Source organism: Parambassis ranga, chromosome 10 (genome assembly GCF_900634625.1).
Source record: "Parambassis ranga chromosome 10, fParRan2.1, whole genome shotgun sequence".
Taxonomy (NCBI): domain Eukaryota; kingdom Metazoa; phylum Chordata; class Actinopteri; family Ambassidae; genus Parambassis; species Parambassis ranga.
The window spans coordinates 9,952,236-9,958,235 of record NC_041031.1 but is presented as its reverse complement, the minus strand read 5'-3'; the positions used below and the strand labels follow the sequence as shown (position 1 = coordinate 9,958,235).

At 40.0% G+C, this 6,000-nt stretch overlaps 1 protein-coding gene across 1 annotated transcript in view; it reads left to right on the top strand.

The window, feature by feature from the left end:
- The first annotated feature begins 1,328 nt into the window (after positions 1–1,328).
- The window catches only part of frmpd3 (FERM and PDZ domain containing 3), a 35,968-nt gene continuing 31,296 nt past the window's right edge, over positions 1,329–6,000 (top strand). The window contains exon 1 of the mRNA XM_028416433.1: positions 1,329–1,419. The gene's annotated coding sequence lies outside the window, so the exon portion shown is untranslated. The remainder of the gene's footprint in view (positions 1,420–6,000) is intronic.

The window sequence follows — 6,000 nt, the reverse complement described above, 5'->3', positions numbered from 1 at the left end:
TCAAACATGTGCCAGAAATAAGAGTACAAGACTATAAGCTGATACACAAGGCTACAGATCAGACAGGTTCTGATTAATTACAACGCAATCTGACATACAGTTGTTACATTTTTACCTTGAGGTTTGTACTGCAGGCAAGATGAGCAAAGAAGAACATGGATGTGCACCGTGCAGGTTGTTCAGCAGCTTAAAATAATTGTCAGACAAGAAAACTAGTGGCCCACAGGCAGTTTAGATAAATGCAGGTTAGCTACCTAAGACCATTCTGAAACATCTGCTCAAAGTGTCTTCCCACTAAGGATCAGAATTAATAAGTACATCTATAGCCATAATGGTATGCACTGATGCCAGCTCCAATCTGTGCCCAATGTTTTAATCTAATTAGAAAGAGTGCCTATGATCTTATCTGTATTTAGATAAATCCAAAGCAAAAAGAAAACTTTATAATTCTTTAGAAGAGAGGATGATAGTACAGCATCAAATAAACACTTGAGCATTTAGCCTTGTAAAAGCAGTTTAGACAACTGAAAGTCTGAAAATCAGTTTATTGTTTTATTATTACCTGAATGCAAAAACTACTCAAACACCATTTACACTCTACTTTAAATTTCAAAGTGGTGGTTTTTCACGGTATTTGTAATCTAATAAAAAGCATGTGAATTGTTTAAATTGCTGACATTACAATATCAAAGGTCAGAGTGTGAACAGAAGCAGCACAGGCACCAATCTGTGAATGTGAATTTCAGCAAAACAACTCAGTGTAGATGTGATGTTTAATGTCACTTTCTTCAGACTGTGTCCTCCTCAGCAAAGGGATCTGGTGCTGCAGTGCTACAGTGACAAATTATACCGCGTTCAACTCTTTAGGACATGAAAGAAATGAACTGTGATAACAGTGAATACAGCGACTTTCTGAGCTGCTAATGTCACATTTGATCTTGTCACCATTAATTTCCATTAAAGTCTGTTTTCCTGTTCCATTTCAAATCTGAGCATCACACCTGTCACTGCCTCACAACATAAACCACTGTTTGCAGCACGCCTCTTAGATGCCCTGTGGCACATTATTATGCAGATGTTGTTAACAGACTTCAGTAAACTGTTTCCACTGTCAATTACTGGCAGCATCAGCATGCCATGCGTTATTACTGCATTACAGGAAGATGGAACCTATGCAACTGATTAGCCCATGTCACCTACACCAACTAATACATTCCCCCTGTATTTACGTATTTCTTGACCATCCTCCGATACTGAGCAACAGTGGATTATTCAGCATCTACAGAGATTGACAGATGTTAAACTTCATTTTGCTTTTGTGTCTCCTAACAGATACACAGTCCGGATGCTTGTGTGTGTTTGTGGCAGATCCCTGCTTGAAAACAGAAACTCTTGTCCACCAGTCAGCATTCAAAAATCGTAAGTAAACTTCTACCTTCTATCTTCACTGTGAGATTATTCCCATGGTGGAAATGAATCAAAATCAAAGCTAACGGGACTATTAAGACATGAGTCATGTGAAAAAAGATTTCCTACTTCCTTCTTTTCCAAAAGCATTTAAAATCTAGTATTACAAGGATAAAGTGCTAAATCCTTTATCAATGAGCCACAGGCAAAAGCTATAGAGTTTTTTCCTTCTTAAATGCATAAACTCTTTCTTCAGTGACTGATCGAGCTACAATAAGGCATGCAAAATGAGCCCAATTTCATACTCTGACCTCCTCCGTCTCTATGTCTTCTTCAAAAATGCTACATGTTTCCTGTTAGAGGTTATAAACTCTGTCTGTGTGGGACTCCTCTGTTGTCATGATATTGCAGTAAATGTGCAATCACATACGCAGCTCTGTGTGTGTGCGTGTGTGTATGCATCCTCTGCAGATTTTGCTCCCAACTGCAATTCTGCATTGATTCCATGCCAGTGAGCAGAGGGCTGATGCAGAGTGGGGTTCTCTGTTATAGCCAGGTACATCAGCCAGTGGCTATTGCCATAGCAGAGTGATGTGTATGAGGGAGCATAATAGGGCTGCAGCATAAAGAGTCTGCATCAATATCACTAGCAAATTCGCTGCAGTCATAATCAGTTGTCTGGAAATGCAATATATATGCAATTCAAATAACATTAGGATTATTACTGTGCTTCAATTGTAGACCAAATCGTGCACAATGAGAATCTGGGTTTTTTTTCCTCATTGTAATAACGCAGCACTGTATTATCAAAAAGGAATACTCATCATCAGTTGGAAACTTTTCCTAATTAGCATAATGAAACACAGTGTTCGCAAACACAAAAAACAAGTTGTTTATCCCCACAGTGCTTCAGGCTTATAATCAACGCATGGGCCCACTTATTGTCTAAGAGAGGTGGCCACTTGTGTTTGTTTGGACCTCTCAGCACGAGTCAGCAGCAGAGAACTGAAATGAAAATTTTCGTCTGTGTCTCATGGGCTGTACGCTGAGGTGATATTTACAACGTCTATGGGAGATGTTAGGATTATAAACTTGCCATCAGGACCTGTCAGGAAACAACATTTGCATTCCCAATGCAACATGTCTGGGTTTATCTGTAAAAATGTCATCTTCTCTGCTGCTGGTTTCATCTCAGTTCCCATGTAGCCCGTAGTGTTCAAGCATCCTTAGTGAGTCATGCAGAGTTTTCTCAAGCAGCTAACTTTCATAATTACTCCCAGCTACCAGTCTACAGGCATTATAGCAGCTCTGTTGCATGATTATGTGCCTTATGTTGATGCTGACATACAGGTAAATGTTCAACATGTTTAATATTATAGTATCGCCTTTAAGAAAGCTCATATTTGCTACTTAGCACCAAACATCCCTGATCGTAAACCAAATTAAACATGCAAAGTTTGACAAATTAAGGTTAAAACGTCAGAGGATAGCTAGAGGGATTAGCACCCAATAATGGCCCATTGTTATGCAAAGCTATTTTTAGCAGTGTGTGTAGAGACAAAGCATATAAGGCCAGACTATGAAGGCTTATGGGCCCGTTCCTCATGGTGTAAATTATATGAAGTGAACAGAACCCAGTGCAGAACCCTCGGCATGCTGTGTTAGATCTGCCGGCTCATGGTCTACTCACATACTCTGTCTAAAGGCTCGCAAATGATGAGAAAATGCCATTTTCTTCCTTTCTCCTTTGATGAAAAGGGTCTAAAGAGTCATTTAGTGTTGAAGCCCCTTGTGATGTCATAAAGGGACTAACCCTGGCTCATTTAAAACTGCATGGTTTAAAGGGTTTAAAGGTTTGCCCTTTTGGTTCTCTGGCAGAAAAGACAGCGCCAGCTTCTTTAAAGAGGCTGCAGCTAAAATGCATTTAAAGCTACAGACAACAAAATAGCCCATTTGGGCCAGGGGTTTAAACCATAGGCATATGAAATGAAAATATGAATGATATGTTTATGAAGAATATGGCCAGGGGTTTAAACCATAGGCATATGAAATGAAAATATGAATGATATGTTTATGAAGAATATTTTGAAAAACACACCCTCAGGACATGTGTGTGTTATCTTAAATGATAAAGAGGTACCTTGAAGTTGGTAGGAAAGCCATAGCTGGAAAGACATTTTAGTTTGTATCCAAAGAGGTGGATTGAATGACAGACAATTGAAGGGAGTAAATATATTTGACATTTTCTTCTAGCTTCACAGTTGCATATTTTCTCCCCTAAAAACCCGAGTACTGAGTTACTTCTGAAGGAGAGAAGCCAGTGTCCTTTACAATTTCACAGAGATTTGAGCAAAATGATGAATGGAGAACGCTGCAGAGGACCTCCTGCACTAGGGACAGATAACATAAAAAACACCCCTCTGTGGTTTGCCAGGGGAGGTAATATAAACTGCTACTGAAGCATATGAAAGGTGTTACTAACATGGAGACAGGAGTGTATTTTTCTGTGTTACAATTTTTTCTTTATTTTTTTTTCTTTGCTGGAATATGCAAGCTATTGCTCGACCTTTAATAATTTCTGAGCGCTTGCTGGTGGGAAAAAAAAACCCAGCTCAGACTGACATATCAGCGGTGATTAAGTCTGAGGTGAAGCCACATCAGAAACACTTAATAATATGTAAATGTAGCTTAGCTGGTATTAATCGGACTCTCACATTTTCTGTGCCTAAGATCTTCTTAAATTATTCATAAACTGATTGTGGGATAATTGTGGGATTTACCCGTAAAACCTCCTCTAAGATATGGCATCATAAAAAGTAAGAGACACTAAATAGGACCCTTTAGAGACACTGAGCTATTTGAACCTTCCACAGGCAGGTAACAGGTCAGCTCAGAGGTGGCGGCCTGCCTCAAGTGAGTTCCAAAGGTTTTCATCAAAGACAGGTGCTTCAATACAGTGAAGCTGCCATTTAACATCAAGTTCTGGCCTCAAGCACTGATCCCCTCCAGCCTTTTTCTCGTTTGCTTCATTAGTGATATTGAAGTTGACCAAATTCAATGGCTGTATTGATAAAATTGATTACATAACAGTCTGCCACTTGAGTTAATAGTGCAGAGCTCTCTCTGTCTGACATACTGAGTTTTGCTGCAGGACCATGATGCTTTCCCTGCTGCACAGGCTCCAGACACCTTGTTCAAAGTCTTCAGAGCCAGCATCACTCAGACAAATTCCTCAAAGGCCAGGATGGATTTTCTAGATGGAAGCATTTACCAGCTCAAACCCAGCAGACAGACTGTCAGCCTCTGGTAGCTTATTCTGATCGACGCTGTGACCCTCGTCTCACTTCATCCCTGCCCTCTCCATGTATCTGTGGCACTCAACTTTACTATTTATTCTTGCTTCTTTCTGCTACTCCATATCTACTGTATGTGTAGGGCTCTCACTCAATGTGAGCAGTGGATACCACTTTTTTTTGCATCATGCTCCTTGTAGTTGAAAGTTCTGTGTTGTTGAGCTTACAGCAGCCATCAAACACAGTGAATTTTCTTATCTGTGGCCCCTTGAGCTGAAAGGCTGTGAGACCCCTCAGAAGTCTTTCCTCTCCGTTTTAGACAGAGAGATGCCAACATCTTTAGGGTGTTATCACAGCTGGGGTTTTGCCAACCCACTGATAGAAGAGGAAGAGCTGTGGTAAATACAGAAGCAAACACTGCTGTTGCTAACCAAATCTGGTAGAACTTGCTATTGGCTGATCACAGGTGGGATTTCTGTGAATTCTTTTTCTTGATATCAGTGGGATCTGCATGCTTGGCTAAGACAGGATGTGTGTGATGATGTTGCTTACTTGTGAGTCTGTGTGTTTCTTACAAGTGTACACCAGTGGGTGTGATCATCTCCAGACTCATCAACACGATACTCATCTCCTGTCACAACACTGTCTGGCAATGAACGGCTCTGTCACAGTGGGTGACACAGCACTCCAATTAATCACAGAGAAGGACCACTAATGAAGTCATTATGTATTCTGAGAGTTTCATCTTGACATCCACTTTTCCCACTAAAGAAATGACTGATACAGAAATACATGTAAAAGGCTTAAAGGCATAGTGGTAATGGATTAGCCAAAATGGAGTCTGACAAGTGAAATGTAATTCTGAACAAGACGTAGATTAGTATTAGTCTCTGTGTTCTCACAGCTCTGCTCCTTTTTGCAAGTATTGCTGATTTTTATTTTTTTGTACTTATAGATTTTTCTATTACCTTTTATAAGAGCTGTGCTGCCCTTCATCCCTAAAGAGACATGCCTCACAGTCAGTGTGAAATCTGTTTTTGAAAGCAGGCTGCATTTTGTGGCTTGTATTTTCATGTTAATTGCATTCAAAGCTGTAACATTGTTGACAACACCACAACAGCAAAGGCTAAAATATTAAAAGTTGCTGAGGTTTGACCGCATTGGTTGAGAAATATTTGCTTTATGCACAAGTTTCTTGCTATGCTGATGCAATCGAAAGTAGTGTCCTCACACTCGATGCAACACCACAAAAAAAACTCTACGCTGTCAGAAGAGAAGAAAGAGATGTTACAAATACAGG